Below are 24697 nucleotides of genomic sequence, written 5' to 3' on the forward strand. Positions count from 1 at the left end.
ATGTGACTGAATAAACTAAGAAAGAATGCAATGACAAAAGAAATTTATAATTTTTTTTGTTTGTAGTTTATTTAGAATATAGTTAACTATATAAATGAGAGTCAACGACACATTTTGAGTACACAGTTATACCTGGAAATAAATCCTGTTCAAATATATAAGTGAACATCGCATACCTGACATTTGGTGTTTCTGCACTGAAGAAAGAAAGAAAAAAAACCCTTTCCTGCTTCCAGTCAGTGATCTCAGTATCATATGCATGCAGTTCAATGTGGGTGTGGCAGGAGGGGTTATTGTTGCTTACGTCACAATGTTTTAGCTTATTGGCAGTGTCACTGGGCTATAAAAACGGGAACATGCGCGTTATCTGGGATGCGTCATTTGGGGAACTGTTGCGTCGTTAACGCGCTTCCGTCACTTCCCGGAACTGGATGTGAGTGCTCGACACGGTAAGAACGCGCTGCTAGTTATCTTGTTTGATATGGCCTGTGTGTTTACGAGAGGCGTACACTCTATCTAATGTGTTTTAGAGACTGCAACTTGGTTGGAGAGCAGTTCTACCTGGACTCGGCGAGTTTTGCTGCAATGTCGTTTATTATTGTTTACATGTAGTGGGTGTAGACATCGAAGAAGGTAGGTCGAATGCTGTTAATTCCTATTTAACCGCGTTAAGCGACGTATGCATTCAGGAGTGCGCTGATTAAATTGAGTATGTTCTTAACTCAACCCCTTTTCTTAGCTGTGAGAACCAGATGCACTTGCTGGGTCGCTGTTTTCTTTACCGGCGTTTGCTTGAAAAGACTCTATTTGTTGGCTCTTTATAGAAACGTTAATCCCTGCAATTGGTAAGTATTCATGCACACGCATATGATGGTGAGAGAATATATCTAACAGAGTAACAGTCTCGCTTTATCTATAGGTGTTGTGACGGCCGTAACTGCAATCTATTCGGGGTGCTCCGCGTTTGTTATGGCTGCAGTGCTGTCCTGTTTCCAGTTTCTAATTTTCTTTCTTCGTTAATTTTTCTTTTCTGACTGCTTTATATCTTGTATATATCTATATATATACAATATATCTATATCTTATATCTATATTTTGTTTGCTCTTTTCAGTTGTATTAATACTATTTTGTCTTTGAAGCTTGAATCATTTCAGTTTAAATTCCAATTATTATATTTTTGTGACTTTCTTTAGTCTATTTCTGCTTGTTTCTTTAGTTGCATTAGATTGCTGTATTGTTTTTGGGGTTTGAATTACCTTTGTCTCTAATTTTGATTATATTTTTGTGATTCTTTACTTATTATTTGATTTGCTTCCCCCAGTGGCGTTAGATTTTGTTTTGTGATTTATATCATTTGTTTAAAGTCTATTCTGTTTTTTTCTTTTTTTGTTTACTTGTATTTTGTTGAAATTTTGACTTTTGCTTTAAGCAATCATTTGTTACCAACATTCATTTGTGTTATTTGATTGGTTGAGTTGCACTACCCAGTCTCTAAAAGTGATTGTGTGCTTGATTCTGATCACTTTTGTCTCGGCAGGGCCTGAGCACCAGGGGCAGAGGACTGGTTTTAGGTGGTGGTATATCTCTCACAAGTGTGCAGTGACCACCTCACCGTGTGTGTGTGTGCGTGTGCGCGTGTGGACACAGTAAAGTGCAGTGATTCACCTACAGGTGGTGTGGTCTGATTATCCGTTTTTACTGGTAAGCTCTAGCCCCTGCCCTCGACTTGTTCTAAGAATCTTAAGTGGCCTGTGTGGCTGGGACAAATGTGTAATTGTTTGTTTTTTAATATTGTTTTTAATGATGTCAATAAAATAATTTTGTACTGTTACCCATGTCTCTGACTCTAATTAGTGATACGAATCTGTGTAAACAACTATAAGTGGTTTATTCTAATTCTTTGGGTGAAACTCCCAAAGTGGCGTAGTCGGAGTGAGTTTGACATCTTATAATTTCCACTGTATTTAAAATAAAAGTCCTTATTGCCCTCGAACCCCCGCCACATGGGCAAATATCTGGTCACTATGATTTTCAAATCTGTGAGATAAACAAAAGAACCATCTGTGAGCATGCTGATAACAGGATCATATCAGCTATTGTATTAACGTTAATATAATGTCCACTCTTAACAGAAAACAGAATTTTTGTGATCTTATGCATGCACATATTATTGCACATCATGTGAAGAACATTTTGTATAGGTCTATAATATTTTCAATTACAGTACCAGTCAAAAGATTGGACACATATTACTATTTTTAATGTTTTTGAAAGAAGTCCCATGCTTATCAAGCCTGCATTTATTTGATCAAAAATACAGAAGAAAACAGCAATACTGTGAAATATTATTATCATTTAAAATAATGGTTTTCTATTTTAATATACTTTAAAATATAATGTATGTCTGTAATACAAAGCTGAATTTTTCATTATTCATTGTGAACAAAAGCTTCATTGATATGTGGCACTAGACTATTTCACAGTAAACACTTCACAATCTGTTCAAAACAGGCCAAAGAAATCGTCTAAATATTCATATTACCTCTATTACATTTTATGTATTATATTTGTTATATTATAGAGCCTAAATGTTAATGTGCAGTTTAATACATTGCTAACACATTTTATTTCAATATTTATTACGTATTTTAGTCGATTTCACTCATCTCAGTAAAGCAATAGTTTAGGAATAGCCAATATGTGTATAGCCAATATGTATGTGTAGTAAACGAAACAGGCGTCCGTGCCATTCATACAGAGACACACAGAACATGCAAAATTCATATTTAAATGGTCTTTTTGCCATTTAATATTCACAGACACTATATCGTGATTAGATTAAAGAACTTAAGAATAAAACTTACCATTCACAATCATCAGCTTCATCAAGTTGATCCTCGATCGAAATGAAATTGAAAGTGCTTTTCCTTTGAGGTAGATTCTTCCAGAATTATTCCTCATCTCAAAATGATGTACATGAATCTGACTAAGCTTGATGCATTTTTCCGAGCTGATGCGGGCGTTCACTCTCTGTTGCATGTATCGCCTCAGAATTTGCGTTTAAAAGCTCCACGCGCTCTGTGCACTCCGTGGGTGTGGCCGCATTAGTGAATAATGAGCAGACTCGTGAGCGACTGACATCTCTCTATTTTCAAACAGATTACATAAACAGAGAATATTAGTTTTCGATTTGACTTACATGATTTAAAACCTGACATTTCAACATTTCTTTAGACATATGTCTCATGTTTGTGTGATAAGTATTCACTAAGTTAGTTCATTTTCTGAGGACTATCAGAATGGACTTCATTCAGAGGGAGACGACAGATCACGCATCATATTAGTTTTCTTTTATTTTGCAAAAAGCACAACATTTTGTTTTTACTGGGTGTACACAAATAAAAGAAGACATTCCACAGTTTTCAATAATAACTCTTATTTGTACATCCAAAATTGCCCATGTATTTTTAGTCTCTTTCGCACTGGTAAGAAAAAAAAAAAAACTAGGTGGTATCGCCGGTATGAACACCGACCTCTGAGTGTTAATTTTGGTCAACAGTATTCTAAAACGGCCCCATTGTCTAGTGCAGAGGACTTCATCCCTGCTCCTGGGGACCCACTGTCCTGCAGAGTTTAGCTCCAACCCTAATCAAACACACCCGAACCAGATAATGAAGCTCTTCAGGATCGCTGGAAAATCACAGGCATGTGTGATAAAGCAGGTTGGAAATAATTTTGCAGAACAGTGGGTCCCCAGGAGCAGTGCTGAAGACCTCTAGTCTAGTGGGGTTCCACAAGGATCCATTCTTGGCACAAATTTGTTTTACATTATATATGTTACCCTTAGATTCTATATTTCATAAGCATGGAGTATCTTTTCATTGTTATGCATATGACACTCAGGTGTACCTACCTTTGCAGAAACACAACAAAAGTTCTTTTGAGTCACTATTGAGAGTTTACATGAAGTTAAATCTTGGATGTCACACAATTTTCTGAATTTGAATGAAAGCAAAACTGAAATAATTTGGTTCGGGGCCCCTGACATTCAAAACTCTTTTGATTTGGGCGAGTTAGCCCCTTTCTGTAAATCTGTAGTGAAGAAACTTGGTGTCCAATTTGATAGTTCTTTGAAATTTGATAAACAGATCAATTCAGTGGTCAAATCTTGTTTGTTTCTTCTATTTAAGATCAGTAGCAAAGGTTAAACCATTTTTGTCCTCTAGTGATTTTGAAAGCATTATTCATGCTTTCATTTCTGTAAGACTAGATTATCGTAATTCACTGTATATGGATGTTAGCCAATTATTGTTAAAACATCTTAAACTGGTTCAAAATGCGGCCTCTAGACTTTTAACAGGCACTCTTAAAAATGACATTTAACACCAGTTTTAGCCTCACACTATTGGTTGCCTGTCAAGTACAGAATTGATTTTATAAAACAGATAGTTCTGGCCTTTATTTCTGATTGGTTGAGCCACTTTTGAAGCCATTGTAAAATTCCCGAAAACATACAGCTGACCGCATTACATAAGTATCGATGAGCTACTGAGTGTGTATGTTGCTGCGTCTGTCTTAGCAACCACTCTTAACAATGTAAACAAATGTTTGTTCTCTATTGATTTTGTTCACTGAAGCTTACTGCATTATGCAGAAGAGTATTGTGAGAGAGATATTGAGTGACCAGTGTATTACCTGCAATCAGATTTAGCATTTTCCTTCAGGTAGCCGTATGATCATAATAAAAAATCAGTTTGAATGTCCGCTGCGATCTTGTCCTTTTAACAGTTAAAGGATTAATTCACTTTCAAATAAAATTTTCCTGATAATTTACTCACCCCCATGTCATCCAAGATGTTCATGTCTTACTTTCTTCAGTCGAAAGGAAATTAAGGTTTTTGATGAAAACATTCCAGGATTATTCTCCTTATAGTGGACTTCAATGGCCTCCAAATGGTTGAAGGTCAAAATTACAGTTTCAGTGCAGCTTCCAAGGGCTACCAGATGAGGAATAAAGGCTGATTTATACTTCTGCGTCGGACCTACGCCGTAGGCTACGTGTCAATTTTCATTTATACTTCTGCCTCGTTGCCCTCCTTGACGTGCAATTACACCTACAGACCGATAGGATGCAGTGTCCACGGGCATGTTGATGGTGTAACCCACAGAGTCAAGGCAAAAGCCAAAGAAGAAGTGTTTATCACAGCAGTAGTGATGGCGGCAAATAGAAAGCGACTTATTTTGCAGCTAGAGTTGTTAAATATCGAAGAACAGATAATTTATTTACAGTGACAAAAAAGGAGACGACAACGGAACAGGAGAAGATGGTGTGTACGACCATTGCACCAAACAAGACAGCAGGAGGGAGAATTTGTCATGCTTGTTTGACAAATGCGGTACATGGATGAACAGATGCACTTCAGATATTTTCGCATGTCGGCAAGTCGATTCGACGATTTGGTTCGTCGTTTACAGCCTTTTATTTCGGATCAGTGTACCCATGGTATGCCGGTTGATCTTCGGCAAAGACTGGCGGTGACCCTCCGTATGTTAGCTTCAGGTGCTAACCAACATACTGTAGCTGCTAGCTACAAACTGGCACCGTGCACAGTGTCTTCGATTGTTTCAGAGATCTGTAAAGCACTTTGGAAAGCCCTACAGCCAGAGTTCCTCCCTTGTTGCAATGTAGCGCAATGGGAAGCTATCGCAGCTGATTTTTGGCACTTGTGGAACTTTCCGAACTGTGTCGGCAGCATAGACGGAAAACACGTAAACATCAAGGCCCCCCTTCGGCTGGTAGCAACTATTTTAACTACAAGGGTGCACACTCTATTGTCCTCTTGGCTACCTGCGATGCCAGATACAGATTCACTATGGTTGATGTGGGAGGATATGGGCGAGAAAGTGATGGAGGCATCTTTAAGCAGAGCAAATTTGGTTCCATGATGCTTGAACAGAAACTGCCCCTGCCAGCCAATCTCCCTGGGACCACTGTCACACTCCCTCATGTGATTGTTGGTGATGCTGCTTTTCCACTACTGAATAATCTCATGTGCCCCTTTCAAGGTATGTTGCATTTCATTGCAAGACATTTCTGTTGTTTTTGCTTAGCATGGTTTTATATATTATGATATACATTTGTAGTAATCCCAGCAACATTTGTGTATTTGCTTTAATTTAGGTGGCCCAAACATGACTTTGGAAAAGCAGACATACAACTACAGGCACTCCAGAGCTAGACGTGTGATCGAAAACAGCTTTGGAATTTTGGTGGCAAGATGGAGAAGCCCTGGAATTTCAGCCTGACAAAGCTGTTGATGTTGTGAAGGCCTGTCTCATGCTTCACAACTTTCTCACCTACACAGATGAAGTAAACACACCTGCAAACAGATACATCCCTGCTAATTTTGCTGACACAGATGCATCAGGTGTACCTCAGCCAGGGGAATGGCGAAGTGTTGTTTCAGAGAATGGTAATCTGTTGCATGCACTCGATCCACGCTACCTGTCAAGGTGCCGTTCCAGCAGAGCTGGCGTCAGTGTGCATAATGACCTGATGGCATTCTTTCAATCTGCGCAAGGACTTGTACCATGGCAGAGTGACATTGTTTGTCGTGGACAACTAAATGTATAATGCTGTGTTGTGTAATAAATGATAAGACACTTATTCTTTGCTGTGAAATTGTTTTATTTACAATATGAAGGTGTAACATTACAGAATAATAAAGTGCAAAAGTAAAGGTGCCAAAAAAAAACTAAAACTGTTTATAAGAGAACACACACACAAAACAAACATAAGTGTATTACAAAATTAAAGCAACAATATCAAAGTGGACAACATTTAAGCATTTAACGATATTTAAGTGTCAAAAGTTAATATTTAAGCAGCATATTGAACAATTTAAGTATTGAAAAAATTAAGAATATTTAAGTTGCATATTAAATAAGTATCAAGAAGAATGTTTAAATAGCATACTGAACAATAAAGTATCAAAGTAAACATTTAAGCAGCATATTGAACAGTACTGAAGTATGAAAGTGAACACATTTAAGTAGCATATTAAACAATATTTAAGTATCAAAGTGAATGCAATAAACAGCACAAAATTATTTGTGTTGCTGTTGTTTATCAAACAACTACTTGTAAATATCAAACATGGCCTGTGGCCGATGTTCTTCTGGCAACCGATGCAGCATGTCCGCAACGGTTTCACCAAATCTGCTGTACTCATCAGTTTCTTGTAACAGCTTTTGCTGGATTTTTGCGTGGTGGGCCTCCAGCAATTCCAGCTGTTTGTTAAGGGCTTCATCTGGCTCTCTGCTCTTTCTCTTCTGCACTACCCTTGGACTGGTGAGCGGAGGAGATGGAGGAGGTGGCAGAACAGGATGTGCTGGGTTCCGGGGTTGAAGGAGGAACTGAATGTGTTGGTGTTGGTGTCTGCGTTTCTGTGGGTGTCCCAACAGGTGATGAGCTGGACATGGAGCAGGACTCATTACCACTCTGAAAAAACTAAAATTGCACAATGTTAGGGTTTTGAAAATTGCTAATACTTACTCATTTGCATAAGTACAGTGAAATAGGAAAATTTGCAATAATTTTTACATAGAAAATTACATAATGAACATACGTGTGATGAACAGAGTTTAAGTTATTACTACAAACAAACGTTCCAATAAAATATCATTCATTGGTCTTTACCAAACATACGTTTTGCTTTAAACCAAGAGCTTAGCTACACTGATAGTACAAAAGATCATTCAATAGTCTTTACCAAACACACGTTCAAGGCAAATGAAAAAATAGCATGTTAGCTATATTTACCTCGTTTTTGTCGTAATTGGAGTCCGTTTCTCAGTGTTTCACATGAGGTGCTAGCCAAGACAGGAACACAAAAAGTGCAGGAACTTTTTTGCCGCCTGGGTCGCCGCTTCTCGAACTGTTCACTTTTTTACGAAGGCGAACGAATTTGTCCCTCATGTTCTTCCACCTTTTCAAACACTCTGACTTTTCTAGCCCTAGGTTACCTGTGATTTCTCACCTCGAATTGTTTGCCATCTGGGCGTCTTTGTAATGAGCTGAAGAGGTGTCGTACAGATGTACATTTTTTCGGACTTCCTCAGCCAGTCGCTCCTCAACTTGGTCCATCTTTGCTTTCAATGTTGTTCTGTCACAAGCGGAAATGCGTATGAGGAAATGCCGCTCTATCTTATTTATTTTTTTTTTCCTGAAAGGGTGGGGTTGTAGCAGACCAATCACAGCACTTGTGGGCCGCGTAGAATTGATGCGTTGTAACATTTCTGGAGAGGTGCACGTCAGGCTATGCCGTAGGCTATGTGTGCTACGCACAACCTATGACGTAGCTACGGCGTAGGTCAGACGCAAAAGTATAAATCGGCCTTAAGGGTCTTATTTTCTAAAAAAATATAACTGTATATGCTTTATAAACACAAATGATTGCCTTGCACATGCTTCCGCCAAAACCGCACTTTCGTGTTCTTCAAAAAGTAGGGCCCTATGATTTCCGCGATGCAGAAAACGTGGACGGAATCCATTCATAAAAACGGAATTTACTATATTACACGGAATTTGTCAAATAAAAATCAGGTCAGTACACTTAAATTAATTTGCGATATAGACTAGTGTCTGTGAATATTAAACTGCAAAAAGACTATTTAATATGAATCCTGTTTGTGTGTCTCTGAAATGAATGGCATAGAATGTACCTCAGATAAACACACACACACACTGAAACATGTGTGACGCTCGCAGTGTTTTCATCCTCTGTCGCCTCATGAAAGCACAAAATTCATCTTCAAAAGTCACTTCATCTCTTCATTAGCATTTTAACGCTTTATTTGAGAATATCGTCATACCATAACACACCGTAACTCAAAGCTCTTGGCAACACGTCAAAATAAAAGTTCGATTTAACTTGACAGAAACATATTACGTATTACAGTAAAATTTAGATACGCTTCAATGTAATAATAATACTAAAACTAATAGGTCCCACTTTATATTAAGTGGCCTTAACTACTATGCACTTACATCAAAAAATAAGTACAATGTACTTATTGGGTTCATATTGAATTGCAAAACACTTGCTGCTATTGAGGTGGGATATGGGTAAGGTTAGGGAAAGCTTTGGTGGTATGGGTAGGTTTAAGGGTCGGGGTAAGGTGTAAGGGATGGGTCAACAGTGTAATTATAAATGTAATAACAGAAATTAATTACAGATGTAATTACATGCAGATGTTTTTAAAATATAAGTACAATGTAAAAACATGTATGTACACAATAAGTGCATTGTATCAAATTATTAATTTAAATGTAAGTACATAGTAGTTAAGGCCACTTAATATAAAGTGGGACCAACTAATAGACTTAAAAATAATAATAATAAATTATTAAAACTATATTTTTAAGGAACAATCTCAGTTTTTCTTCCATGTTTTAATTTGAACAGTAAAGCTCTGTTGTGCAGCACATTGTTCGATAAAAAAAAGTTTAATTTCATGATTAAAAGAAATTCAATTAATGTTATCCATGTATTTGATTGCCAGAACAATTAAAATATGCAACAGAATTTCTCAAAAAACTATATATATATATATATATATATATATATATATATATATATATATATATATATATATATATATATATTTTTTTTTTTTTTTTTTTTTTTTACAATTTTTTTAATGAATAAATTTGTTGTTTTTAAGAATTCAATTAATTAGGCATTCTTTTTATTATTAAAATTATTATTATTATTATTTTATTATTTAAATTTAATTTAACCATTAAAATCGAGTCCAAAAAACTTAAAATGGAACAAAACTGAATCCAGAAAAATTAAAACAGAAACGGAATTTGGAAAAAAATAAAACGGATTTCATAGGGCCCTAAAAAAGCTTACGCTGTACTTCCTACTTTCACGGTTCATGAATCCGCTGTCTCATTCTGGTGTCTGTGTGATGGTGTGGGTGTGTCACCTGATTGTTTTGTGTGGGCGTCGCCGCTGATTGTTGATCAGCGGCAGCTGTGAGCAATTACCATCTGCCTATATAACGCCTTGTCTTTCGTCTCTTTTTTGTCAGATCGTTGTGCGGTGTCCGCGTGTTGTTTCCTGTGTTGCTTGTTGTGTGTTTCCCTGGACTGGACTTTGATTCATTGCTTCCTGGTTTTTGTGTTCTCATTGGATTACTCTCTGGACTTCACTCACGGATTACTTCACGGACACTGCTCTTCGGTCACCACTCATCACGGATCTTCACCGCCCATCGACGTCCCTGTGTTACCACTCTCCTGCTGACTGTTATATGTTCTTTGTGTATGTTGAATCTGACTACCTTCGGTGTGAAGCTCTATTAAAGAGATTTAACTTGCATCTGCATCCTCCCTTCATTCCGTGACAGAACGATCTGACCAACATGGATGCAGCGAGTTCAGCAGCTTTAACGGAGTTCATCAACCACAGCATCTCCCGCATGGACCAGCAGCAGGAGAGCATCACTTCCACCGGACGCGCTGTCCAAGCGCTGGTAACACAGGTGTCCGAGCTCTCCCGGGAACTTCAACAACTTCGCGCTCCCACTGCGCCACCCACACCGCCTGTTCCCCCCGCGTCGCTGGAGCGACGCGATCTACCGGAGCCCCGCCTGCCTGTGCCCCAGAGTTACGCCGGTGAGCCAGAGTTTTGCAGAGCTTTTCTGAATAAGTGTTCCTTGCATTTTTCTCTGCAGCCTCGTACGTTCGAGCATGAGGAATCCAAGGTGGCATTCGTCCTTACATTGTTGACTGGGAAGGCGGCCTTATGGGGAACGGCGGTGTGGGAGAATAAAGACCCATGCTGTTCCTCGTTCCAGGCACTCTCCGCCGAGATGAAGAGGGTGTTCGACCGTGCGGTTGCAGGCAAGGAGGCCGCTCGCCAGCTCACCGAACTCAAGCAGGGCAGCCGCACGGTCGCGGATTATGTCATCCAGTTCCGCACCCTCGCGGCGGAGTGCCGTTGGAACGAGGAGGCGCAGTGGGATGTGTTCCTGCATGGGCTGGCCGGCCGTATTCACCGCGAGATTTACACCCTGGACCTTCCTCAGACTTTCAACGGGCTGGTTGAGCTCGCTTTACGGGTGGATTCCCGCCTCCAGAAACTGGAGTTTTTGGAGGCCCCCAGCACCAGACAGGGAGCGGAGGGCCGGATGGCCAGCGCTGCTAATACGGTCGGTCCCGCCACAGATCCTGAGCCCATGCAGGTAGGGAGAGCTCGGCTTTCCCGGGAGGAGAGAGAAAGGCGGAGATCCCTGGGCTTATGCCTTTACTGTGGAGCATCGGGACATCTTCTCAGGTCTTGTCCAGTAAAAGACCAAGCCCGATAGTAAACTCGAGGCTACTATCGGGCGGGATCTCCGCTGAGAAGTCCTCACCATCACCTCTTCTCCCGGTAAGACTGAGATGGGCGTCTCACAACATCACCTGCAATGCACTCGTCGACTCCGGGGCTGAGGGGAACTTTATGGACACCAGCTACGCACTACAGCACGGACTACCCATCTCTTCACTCACGTACCTGGTTACAGTCAACGCACTCAACGGTCAACGTCTTCCTAACATCTCTCAGATCACAGATTACGTCACCCTCATCACCTCCGGTAACCACAACGAAAGGATTCAGTTTATGCTTATGGACTCACCGCAAGCACCCGTAGTTCTCGGACACCCCTGGCTCACCAAGCACAATCCTCGGATCGACTGGCAACTCAACACCATCACCGAGTGGAGCACTTTGTGTCACAGGTCTTGTCTTGTGTCTGCTTGTCCCACGGTGTCTGTCTCTGTGTTACAGGAAAAGGCTGCGGATTTGTCTAACGTGCCCGCGGAGTATCTGGACCTGAAGGAAGTGTTCAGTAAGTCCCGTGCTGCTTCTCTCCCTCCTCATCGTCCCTATGACTGTGCTATAGACTTAGTTCCGGGTAAGTCTCCGCCTAAGGGCAAATTATACTCTCTGTCTGTTCCCGAGAGGGAGGCCATGGAGAAATACATTTCTGATTCTCTGGCAGCCAAGTTCATCCGCCCTTCCTCTTCTCCAGCGGGGGCGGGGTTCTTTTTTGTGGGGAAGAAGGATGGATCTCTGCGACCTTGTATTGATTACCGAGGGTTGAACAACATCACGGTAAAGAATACTTACCCTTTGCCGTTGATGTCTTCAGCCTTTGAGAGGTTGCAGGGAGCGTCCGTTTTCACTAAATTGGACTTGAGGAACGCTTATCATTTGGTCCGCATCAGGAAGGGGGATGAATGGAAGACCGCTTTTAACACCCCTAGAGGGCACTTTGAATACTTGGTTATGCCCTTCGGGCTTTCCAACTCGCCCGCGGTCTTCCAGGCACTCGTCAATGACGTGTTGAGAGACATGGTTGATCAGTTCATTTATGTCTACCTGGATGACATATTGATATTTTCGTCGTCTCTCCAGGAACATGTTCAACACGTCAGACGAGTGCTCCAGCGTCTGCTAGAGAATGGGCTTTTTGTCAAGGCGGAGAAATGCGAATTTCATGCACAGTCTGTTTCCTTTCTAGGGTACATCGTCTCGTCCGAGGGAATTCGCATGGATCCTGACAAGGTTAAGGCTGTGGTGGATTGGCCAAGTCCAGATTCCCGTAAGGCCCTACAGCGGTTTCTGGGGTTTGCCAATTTTTACCGGCGTTTTATTCGCAATTTCAGCCAGCTAGCCGCGCCTCTGACCGCCTTGACCTCACCACGAACGACCTTCAGGTGGTCAGATGCAGCTCAGGTTGCATTTGCCAAACTGAAGAGTCGCTTCGTTTCGGCTCCCATTCTTATTGCCCCTGATCCTTCGCGTCAGTTCGTGGTGGAGGTCGATGCGTCAGAGGTGGGGGTAGGAGCAGTTCTTTCCCAGCGGGCGCCCTCGGACGGTAAGATGCATCCCTGCGCGTATTTTTCTCATCGTTTGTCTCCCGCTGAACGCAATTATGACATTGGTAACAGAGAGTTGTTGGCAGTCAAATTAGTGTTGGAAGAATGGCGTCATTGTTTGGAGGGGTCGGGGGTACCCTTCATCGTTTGGACTGATCACAAGAACCTAGAATATATTCAATCGGCTAAAAGACTCAACTCCAGGCAGGCTCGGTGGGCACTTTTTTTCGGACGTTTTGATTTTGCTCTATCGTACCGCCCGGGCTCCAAGAACATCAAGCCAGATTCTTTATCTCGTATTTTTGATCCATCCGAGCGCCCGTCTACTCCCGAGTGTATTCTTCCTGAGACATTAGTAGTCTCCACTCTTACATGGGAGGTCGAATCGAAGGTCCTGGCGGCCTTAGAAGGGGTAATGCCTCCGCCCGGGTGCCCACCGAACCGTTTGTTTGTGCCGGAGGAGTTAAGGTCCTGCGTCATCAAGTGGGGGCATTGTTCCAACGTGGCTTGTCATCCAGGGGTTAATCGAACCAGATTTTTGGTTAAGCAACGATTCTGGTGGCCTGCTATGGCTCGGGACATCCGCAGTTTTGTTTTGGCTTGCTCAGTTTGTGCCACTGGTAAGACGTCCAACCGCCCTCCAGATGGGTTACTCCAACCGCTGTCTGTCCCTTTGAGACCCTGGTCCCACATCGCTCTAGATTTTGTCACCGCCCTCCCACCCTCCCAGGGGTACACGGTCGTTTTGACCGTAGTGGACCGGTTCTCGAAGGCGACTCATTTCATTCCCTTTACCAAATTGCCCTCTGCCAAGGAGACAGCGGTTACTGTCGTAGACCACATCTTTCGGTTACATGGCCTCCCGGTAGATGTGGTGTCCGACCGGGGTCCCCAGTTTGTGTCCAAATTTTGGCAGGAGTTTTGTAGACTGCTGGGCGCGACGGCTAGTCTTTCCTCTGGGTTCCATCCCCAGACCAATGGACAGACCGAGAGAGCCAACCAAGATTTAGAGCGTATGTTGCGATGTTTGGCGTCCAAGAATCCTTCCTCCTGGAGCCAACAACTCTCTATGATTGAGTACGCACACAATTCGTTACCAGTGTCTTCTACGGGCCTCTCTCCGTTCGAATGCAGTTTAGGTTACCAGCCACCTGTGTTTCCCAGCCTGGAATCCGAAGTCGCGGTCCCCTCTGCTCACGCCTTTGTCCAGAGGTGCCACCGCACTTGGAACAGAGCCCGCGAGACTCTGTTGCAAGTGAGGGCGCGTACCAAGGCTAAGACTGATCGCCACCGGTCAAAGCCTCCCGTATACGTCGTGGGTCAAAAAGTGTGGCTTTCTACCAAGAACATTCCGCTCCGTTCCGTTGCCAATAAGTTAGCTCCCAAATTCATTGGCCCGTTTCCTGTCACTAAAATTATTAGCCCAGTGGCAGTCCGACTCAAATTGCCTCCGGCGTACAGGAGGATTCATCCCGCCTTCCATGTTTCCAAAATTAAGCCTGTTTTTCACTCACATCTTAATCCGCCTACTCTGGTTCCCCCACCGCCGCGGCTCGTAGACGGGGAACCAACCTATTCGGTTAATCGCATTCTGGACTCGAGGCGGAGGGGACGCGGATTCCAGTACTTGGTGGACTGGGAAGGTTACGGTCCGGAGGAGAGAAGTTGGGTTCCTGCTAGAGACATTCTGGATCACTCCCTTATCGATGATTACAATCGACAGGTAAGGAGTTCTGGGAACGCCGTGAGGCGTTCCTAGGAGAGGGGGTACTGTCACGGTTCATGAATCCGCTGTCTCATTCTGGTGTCTGTGTGATGGTGTGGGTGTGTCACCTGATTGTTTTGTGTGGGCGTCGCCGCTGATTGTTGATCAGCGGCAGCTGTGAGCAATTACCATCTGCCTATATAACGCCTTGTCTTTCGTCTCTTGTTTGTCAGATCGTTGTGCGGTGTCCGCGTGTTGTTTCCTGTGTTGCTTGTTGTGTGTTTCCCTGGACTGGACTTTGATTCATTGCTTCCTGGTTTTCGTGTTCTCATTGGATTACTCTCTGGACTTCACTCACGGATTACTTCACGGACACTGCTCTTCGGTCACCACTCATCACGGATCTTCACCGCCCATCGACGTCCCTGTGTTACCACTCTCCTGCTGACTGTTATATGTTCTTTGTGTATGTTGAATCTGACTACCTTCGGTGTGAAGCTCTATTAAAGAGATTTAACTTGCATCTGCATCCTCCCTTCATTCCGTGACACCTACGCCTTCCCTATTCTACTTACAGAAAAAAGCTTACGCTGTACTTCCTACGCCTTCCCTATTCTACTTACGGAATGAACTGGCGCTGCGTTTATTCCGTAAGTAGAATAGGGAAGGCGTAGGAAGTACAGTGTAAGCTTTTTGAAGAATAACAAAAAAGCGGAAGCACGTGCAAGGCGATCATTTGTGTTTATAAAGCATATACAGTTGTATTTTTTTCAAAAATGACAGATCGTTTTGCTCGATTTTTGGCTTTAATATTTTAATTGTGTGGTAACTGTTTTATAAAAGCAATAAGACACGTGAAGTCGTGGTTTACAGAGAACTTATAACAGCTAAGCGGGTTTTAGGTACTCTGCTCCATGTCGTGCCTAACAACGCCTCTTAGCTATGTGGGATTACAAATTTAATAATCTGTTTAAGATCTGTTGATCCTACATACTGACATCACCTCACATGAATTACTAAGGTGAATTATATTGTATTTAGCATGTTAAGGTAAAGATAATGACATTCTAAGGAGATCAAGGCAGGCAGCTCAGGGGTGTGTGACATAAACCTTTTGCACTTCCTTACCATTTGGCATGACAAGCTCAAGATACAGCCGTGCTTTTGTCTCTATGATAATGTAAAGGTATGGGCGATACTGTCAGACTGATTGGGTTAGCACCTATGCATTTGAATGCTTTGATCTTGCTACTGGAAGTCAAACTATGTGTGAATGTTTACATAGTCTTAGTTCTCGTGACCAGCTACTGTTTATACTATTTGGGGTACTATTATCTACACAGTCGGGGGTAATTTCCTGTATTGTCTTTAGATGCTTTTGTTTTAGTGGTCACTTCTAAGGCTGTGTGTAAGGGCAACACCTTTAAGGACTGCCCACTGAATGCCTATAAAACATCATGTATACACTGCATTAGTTAGACTTGATGACTGCAGCTACCGACAGCACGTGTTCTCAATAAAGAATCCTGCTGAAGATACATCCAAGTCTCCTGGTCTTTGCTTCTGAGATTTCCAACAGTTTTGGTGCCGTGACCCAGATAGAGCTTCTCACCTCAATCCAGATTGAAACTTCAAGCACAACAAAGATCTGATCCAAAAGAAAATGCAGGCTGAATTTTCCTGTACACCCAAGGGTTGGTGAGTAATACTCTATCCAAAAGAACCGTTAAGACCAGTACAAAGTTGTTATCCTCTGCGCCGTCAGAGAAGAGTTAACAGACAGCTGTAGGGTTTGGTTAACTAAGTTATCCTCTAAAAATGTTCTTTTAGAGATAAAGTTTATCCTCTGTTTAGGCAGGGAAGTTTAGCATCACGTGCTAATAATTGGGTATCCTCTGTTCAGGCAGGGAAGAATTAGTGTAAAGTGCTAATAATTTGTGTTGTTTTCTGTTTAATCAGGGAAGGTGGTGTGTTAACAGAATAGCCATTCTCTACTTTGCTGGAGAAGTTAATTCAGGGAAGGTTACAACTGTTACAGTGTGCTAGCAAGTTGGTTGTACCCTGATCGCCAGAAAAGGTTGAATACATTACGATGTTTATTAACTAGGTTAACATCGGCTCTGTCAGGGAAGTGTTGAAGTATACTGCTGTGCCAGAAAGACATTACAAAATGTTGAGAAAGAACGCTAGACTAATTTCAACAACTGAGAAAGGTGGACTAGCTACCCCTTTATGGACAGATAGTGAGTTCAAATCATTGTTAGGAAAGCAAATGGACTCAATAGTGACTGAGTCAGTCAGATTGGATTTGACAAAGAAATTTGGGATTCATCCAGAAAAAGTTTGGTCCATTGAAGAATGCAAAAAGGTACTTGGTGCTTGTATTCGGAAGAAAAATATGAAGGGCATTATCTGCTGCCACAGAGAATTTACTCTATCCATTGCACAAGACCAAATTCAACGCATTGCTAAGTTAGAAGAGCAGAACAAACAGTTGCACACTCGAGTGTCTCGTCTTACTCGGAAGTTGGGCCTTAACAAAGCCTCAACCAAATGTGACTCAAAAGACGAACAGTCAGATGAAAGCTATCCTGACTTACAGTCTTTCTGTACAGTAGAGGGCAATAGCAATACTGTATTGATGGATAAAGATGTAAATGCAGATAAAGTGTGTGGAGCGAGACAAAAGGCTCAGAGTAGGGTAAAAGGGGTTGACACGGTTCCATCTGTAACCCCCATACTGCAGTTACAAGCAGTCAGTACCGCTATAGGTCCTGAAGACATAGAAAGAATTGCTGAGAATTTGCCATCAGTGCATAGAAACTTTTCTGAGTTTAGGACAGAGTTGTCCAGAAAAATGAAGCTCAATGATATGTCCCTAGCTGAAGTCACACAGCTAATGTCACAAATCCTGAAAGAGTCAGAATTCAATGATTTTGAAAGTGCTGTAAATAATTCTGAGTTTCAGCATTCCAGTAAAGGTGAATTGAGAGAAGCAGTTCTGAGAGTGTTACAGAACCTTGTTGGACCAAAGGTGGACTGGTCAAAGATCACTAGTTGTGTACAGAAGAAGGATGAAACTGTAAGTGAGTACACTGAAAGATTTTGTCAGTCAGCGGCAGCATACAGTGGAATAGTTGACACTCCAGAGAAGGTGTTAGAGGATAATGGACCACTGGTCCGCATGTGGTTTGATGGGCTTTTATCAGAATACAGAAATGCATTGCCTTTCTTAGACCTCACATGGTCCAATGGAACCCTGCAAAACAACTTGGATAGGTTAGCTATTTGGGAAAGAGACTCTGATGTCAAGACAACAGTAAAGATTGCAGCAGCATCCTTTAAGGTAACCACAGAGAATTGACAGAAATGTAAATGTCCTAAGAGAGAAAGCAGTTGTCATTACTGTGGTAAACCTGGACATTGGATGAAAGAGTGTAGGAAAAACAAAAAGACATTTAAAGAAATGAACAGCTTTACTCAGCTCCTACTCAGTCTACTTGCTACATTGAAACTGCCCCTCCCCTCTTCTCCAAATTCTTGGAGCAGCAGCTTGCTGACATGCTAACCATTTGGGCTGTGAGTGCTTAATTTCCACAGTAATCTACAAGAAAGCTGAAAGACTCATTCTGAAAAAAAAAGAAAGTTGACTGTCACTTCCACCATTTGAATGACACTGGTTAAGTACACTCACAGCCTTAAATGTTATGCTACAGCACACTCCATTCACTTATCCATCCTCAATGGGTTATGATGTCTGCTATGACTGATGTTTCATTGGAAGATGAAGATGTAGCACAGTAAAGTTTGCAATTTAACTACAGGGAGAGAATAGGACACACAGACCAGTGAGGAGCCCAGGGAAGAACCGAAGTGCATAAGGCCTCGGGGGTCAACCCTGTGGTGAAGACTTCCTCATAGGTTTCCTCCTCTCTCAGTTTATCCCCACCTTATTGGTCTATAGGTGTCAAATTGATTAAGACTAGGTTAAGAATAAGAAGAACAAAACCACTATATGATCACTAGAAGTTTATGATGATCAGAGTTAGACAGAAATCTATACGATCATCAGAGGTCTAACGTACTAAAGTCTATGCATGAATACTGCTGGTCTGCTGTTTCTTTGTTTTCTTGTGTTGCAGGTATGTGTATATCCCATGACGGCTCATAAGCAGAACCTGGTGTAAAGCACCACCTCAGATATACAACAACCTTCATGACGATAGAGTCATCTGAGCAACTTGGAGTTGCACAATGACAAAGAATCATCTGAGCAACTTGGAACAAACATGGAAATGCATTGGAATGGACTCTACAGGGAACAGACTCCACAGCTATTCAGGCGTCATGGACTTTTAGGACTTCCACGCTTATGCTACATGGTTTTTCTGTGTCATCATGTAGTTTATACAACATGTTACCACCCTGCGTTGTATATGTGTGTCAACAGTATACTCAAGTTAAAGAACAACACTTATGTAAACATTGGACACGACACAGAATAAGATGTATGTGCCTGTAGCTGTTACAAGTTGCATGACTGGAAGATGGGACTTATGTTAACAAACATAGGTTACAGAAGGGATTTAAGAAGGTTTAAATTTGTATTATGTGAGAGTTATTAGAACTCTCAAAGGGGGAACTGTGGGATTACAAATTTGTACTGTACTATGTTATATCTAGGTTTCAATGTAATAGTATATGAACTGAAAAGGTTATGTACATTGTATTTTACATTTTGATGTAAAGATAATAAGGAGATCAAGGCAGGCAGCCCAGGGGTCTGTGACATTAACCTTTTGTCTTCCTGACCATTTGGCATGACAAGCTCAAGATACAGCGGTGCCTTTGTCTCTATGATAATGTAAGGTATGGGCGATACTGTCAGACTAATTGGATTAGCACCTATGCATTTGAATGACACATTTATGCTGATTAGATCATGGCTGGGAAATGTAGGGAATGGGCTGATTCCTGTACTGCATTTGCATGCTTTGTTTATATTGTCTCCACCCCCCCCCCCCTGAATGTATATGAACTACCAAGTATACTGCCTTAGTTAGACTTGATGACTGCAGCTACCGACAGCACGTATTCTCAATAAAGAAGCCTGCTGAAGATACATCCAAGTCTCCTGGTCTTTGCTTCTGAGATTTCCAACAGCTATTATAAATTCACTGTAAACCACGGCTTCTTGGGGCTTATTGCTTTAATAAATTATTGATTATTGTATATAAAGCATTGCATAACTTGGCCCCACCATATTTAGTACAACTCCTTCATATTCATAAACCATATAGGTCTCTCAGATCAGCAAATCAGATGATCCTAGACATTCCAAGGACCAGGCTGAAATTGAGTGGTGACCGGGCATTTTGGAATAATCTATCTCTGCATCTTAGACTGGCTCCTTCTCTAGGTTATTTAAACAAAACTAGAAATTACATTTACTGGATTTAGCGTTTGGTTCAGTAGATTAATTAGCAAGAGGCTCTTAACAGATGTTCGTATGTCATTGTTTGTCTGAAAAAGTTAATTTTATTTGTTAAGAGCATCAATATGATTTGCAGAGAATTCCATGTTACAAACTGGTAAAACTTCCACAAAGGGACACTGAAACTGTACCGGTGTTACCTCAAGATCCGTCTAATCTTCGTCCAACTGCCTATGAGTCAGGTCCAGAGGATCAGTTACCCAGCTCAGACTCAAAGTTACAAGTGCCGGATGGAGACCAATGAGAAAGAACATGTGGTTGAACATGGAAAAGAGAGAGAGATAGACAAGACAAGAGATGGAGAAGTAAGACGATCTCAAAGAACTGGAAGACCCAAGGAAATGTTCACTTATGACACTCTGGGTAGTCCATCTTAACCCTGGAGAGCAGAGCTAAAGTCACTTCAAAATACACAGCCCTGTATATCTCGAAATGGGACACATTACTTTCAGTATTTGCCCACTCACCCTTGTTATCACTGGTGTCAAAATGTGTACTGAGGTACTATTTAAAACAAAAGAGAAAAACAAATAACAGAATTTCAAAGGTTATTCAGATATCAGGAGTAATCTAAAAAAATAGGGGAGTGTGTTATGGGTTAAAAAATGGATGTGTGTAGCAACTCATAATGTAATAACTGCACTTAATGTAATAAGTATTAAATTATTATTGTAATACAATGTTCATAATGTAATAATTTTCTCAAAATGTAATAAAATCTTGAGCTCATAATGTAATAACAGTTTTTACATTATGAACTCACGAAAAACATGTTGTAGCAACTCATAATGTAATAACTGCACAAAATGTAATAAGTATTACATTATTATTGTAATAAAATGTTCATAATGTAGTAGTAGTAGTAATAGTTATAATAATAATAATAATAATAATAATAATAATAATAGTAATATCAATAATCTGGTGGATTTTGTAGGCAGGATAAGACTGGATTTAGATTTTTACTGTATAGGAATACCATGCTTTATGTTTCATAAAAATATGAGAATAATGATTATTGCATGAATATTTAAATGTTGAATTTTGTGGGTAGTTTAAGACTGAATTTAGATTTTTAAAAATGTACTATAAGGGAATACTAATTTTTATGTTTTAAAAGCTATTACAATTATGAAAATATTAAATGTTTTTGGTGAGTTCATAATGTAATACATTTCTCATAATGTAAAAATTGTACATTATGAGCTCAATATTTTATTACATTTTGAGAAAATTATTACATTATGAGCATTGTATTACAATAATAATGTAATACTTATTACATTATGTGCAGTTTTTACATTATGTGCAATTATTACGAGTTGCTACAGACCATTCATAAGATGTAGTATTATACTGTGCAGATCTTTAGTAAACAATGTCAAGATGAAACTTGGGAAAGTAAAATATGAAACTATATATATTACTCTATAACTTGAGCGAATAAAATTATGTTCATTGTGTGTTATAAATCATCATACTCTTAATAGTTATAACCACAGAGAGGTAAGTATTATTACTGGTGTTATGTATTGTCATTAGGTGATACAATACATTATAAGCTTTTTTATAAGGCATTATGTGTGCCTTATGATAAATCAAGAATACCATTATGATGCATTATGAATGCAGGCTTCATCTGGTGTCATAATGCATCATAATCTTGAAAGTTATAACCACAAATAGCAAAGTATTATATCATATTGTTACTATTGTTATGATTATTTATCAGATGATACAACATGTTATAATTTTGTTTATAAGGCATTGTGCATGCATTATAATGCAATAAGAATGTACTTATAATGCATTATAGAAACAGGCTTCATAGAAAGTGTTACCAAAAACTTCTTGCTAAATGTTTTTTACAGCAGTTTTTTCATGATCATTCAATAATCCAATTAACCAAGTGTATCTGTTGTGTATTTAATATGAACTGTTTAAACATAGCTCATTGTGTGTTTGCAGAATGCAGAAATGTTTTAATGAATTTAGAAAAGACGTGGTTGAAGACTTAAAATTTCCTCCTCCTTCCCCTAAATTACGGAATTAATAATTCTCCAAAATATTCCTAAATGAAAGTATAGATTAGTTGCTGAAACTATTTAACTTGCCTTATAATGACATCTAGTGGTAAATATGTAAAATGGCAAAATATGTATCTGCTGTAAAAAAAGAAAGAAAGAAAGAAAGAAAGAAAGAAAGAAAGAAAGAAAGAAAGAAAGAAAGAAAATGATCCAACTGGTGATTAAGTGGCTGAAATCAGTGGTATTCGGCCCTCACTATGGTGTCTCTCTTCCTAACGTTAGATAGATAGATAAACTCTTTCCAACATGTGGGCTTATGGGAGAATGCTGCTTTATTCCACACCATGATGAATATGATGAAACTACAGAAAGGAGATGGAAATATAATGGAACTACTTAGTTATCTCTAACAACATAACACTAAAATATTTATAATATTTATGGTTTATATAGTTATTAAATGTCTGAAAGTCTACATTACACAGCTTTATAAATAGTAAATGTAACAAACTGAATACAAATTAATCATAAAACTTACAGACAGAGGATCACAAGATGAATGGCTGCTTCAAGTTCATTCTAGGTTGTACAAACCCGATTCCAAAAATGTTGGGACACTGTACAAATTGTGAATAAAAAAGGAATGCAATAATTTACAAATCTCATAAACTTATATTTTATTCACAATAGAATATAGATAACATATCAAATGTTGGAAGTGAGACATTTTGAAATGCCATGCCAAATATTGCCTCATTTTGGATTTCATGAGAGCTACACATTCCAAAAAAGTTGGGACAGGTAGCAATAAGAGGCCGGAAAAGTTAAATGTACATATAAGGAACAGCTGGAGGACCAATTTGCAACTTATTAGGTCAATTGGCAACATGATTGGGTATAAAAAGAGCCTCTCAGAGTGGCAGTGTCTCTCAGAAGTCAGGATAGGCACAGGATCACCAATTCCCCCAATGCTGCGGTGAAAAATAGTGGAGCAATATCAGAAAGGAGTTTCTCAGTGAAAAATTGCAAAGAGTTTGAAGTTATCATCATCTACAGTGCATAATATAATCCAAAGATTCAGAGAATCTGGAACAATCTTTGTGCGTAAGGGTCAAGGCCGGAAAACCATACTGGATGCCCGTGATCTTCGGGCCCTTAGACAGCACTGCATCACATACAGGAATGCTATCTGTAATGGAAATCACAACATGGGCTCAGGAATACTTCCAGAAAACATTGTCGGTGAACACAATCCACCGTGCCATTCGCTGTTGCCGGCTAAAACTCTATAGGTCAAAAAAGAAGCCATATCTAAACATGATCCAGAAGCGCAGACGTTTTCTCTGGGCCAAGGCTCATTTAAAATGGACTGTGGCAAAGTGGAAAACTGTTCTGTGGTCAGACGAATCAAATTTTGAAGTTCTTTTTGGAAAACTGGGACGCCATGTCATCTGGACTAAAGAGGACAAGGACAACTCAAGTTGTTATCAGCGCTCAGTTCAGAAGCCTGCATCTCTGATGGTATTGGGTTGCATGAGTGCGTGTGGCATGGGCAGCTTACACATCTGGAAAGGCACCATCAATGCTGAAAGGTGTATCCAAGTTCTAGAACAACATATGCTCCCATCCAGACGTCATCTCTTTCAGGGAAGACCTTGCATTTTCCAACATGACAATGCCAGACCACATAATGCATCAATTACAACATCATGGCTGCGTAGAAGGATCCAGGTACTGAAATGGCCAGCCTGCAGTCCAGATCTTTCACCCATAGAAAACATTTGGCGCATCATAAAGAGGAAGATGCGACAAAGAAGACCTAAGACAGATGAGCAACTAGAAGCCTGTATTAGACAAGAATGGGACAACATTCCTATTCCTAAACTTGAGCAACTTGTCTCCTCAGTCCCCAGATGTTTGCAGACTGTTATAAAAAGAAGAGGGAATGCCACACAGTGGTAAACATGGCCTTGCCATGAAATTTAAAATCTACTTATTTTTCTCTTAAAATGATAAATTTTCTCAGTTTAAACGTTTCATATGTCATCTATGTTGTATTCTGAATAAAATATTGAAATTTGAAACTTCCACATCATTGCATTCTGTTTTTATTCACAATTTGTACAGTGTCCCAACTTTTTGGAATTGGGTTTGTACTACCTTTAACTGATGCAGTTAACTGAATTTAATCTTCTTGGAATGTTACTATGGCAACCATTTTTTAAAGAAAGCTACATGACTAGATATTGGAATGAGGATCAATAGCAAAAATAAATGATTCAGAACAAGTGGTGTTCTGATATTTTTTAAATGTTGGCTGAATGAAGATTCATTGCTTACACAATGTCAAGAAAACAAGCAAAATACAATTCTATTTTTTTTTTATATTAACAATGTTGGCCTAATTAATGTTAAAACAAAGTATATTTCTCATCATATCAAGTGCATTTTTAAAATTACTTCAAAATAGGTAAGTAACATATTTCATGTGTATTTCAATTGTTAATTGATGTTCAGTTGTTCTTTTTAA

General features: G+C 40.1%; 1 long non-coding RNA gene across 2 annotated transcripts; it reads left to right on the top strand.

Annotated features, from left to right (window-relative positions):
• Positions 1-298: 298 nt before the first annotated feature.
• LOC125249792 lies at positions 299-1992 on the top strand. 2 transcript variants are annotated; one of them, XR_007180650.1, is made up of 4 exons: positions 299-449; positions 531-633; positions 740-845; positions 903-1992. It is a non-coding gene; the product is annotated as an uncharacterized LOC125249792 (long non-coding RNA). The 2 variants fall into 2 exon arrangements; XR_007180646.1 differs by having other exon boundaries at positions 308-449; positions 740-1992.
• Positions 1993-24697: the final 22705 nt, after the last annotated feature.

This window comes from Megalobrama amblycephala, linkage group LG1 (genome assembly GCF_018812025.1).
Source record: "Megalobrama amblycephala isolate DHTTF-2021 linkage group LG1, ASM1881202v1, whole genome shotgun sequence".
In the NCBI taxonomy this organism is placed as follows: domain Eukaryota; kingdom Metazoa; phylum Chordata; class Actinopteri; order Cypriniformes; family Xenocyprididae; genus Megalobrama; species Megalobrama amblycephala.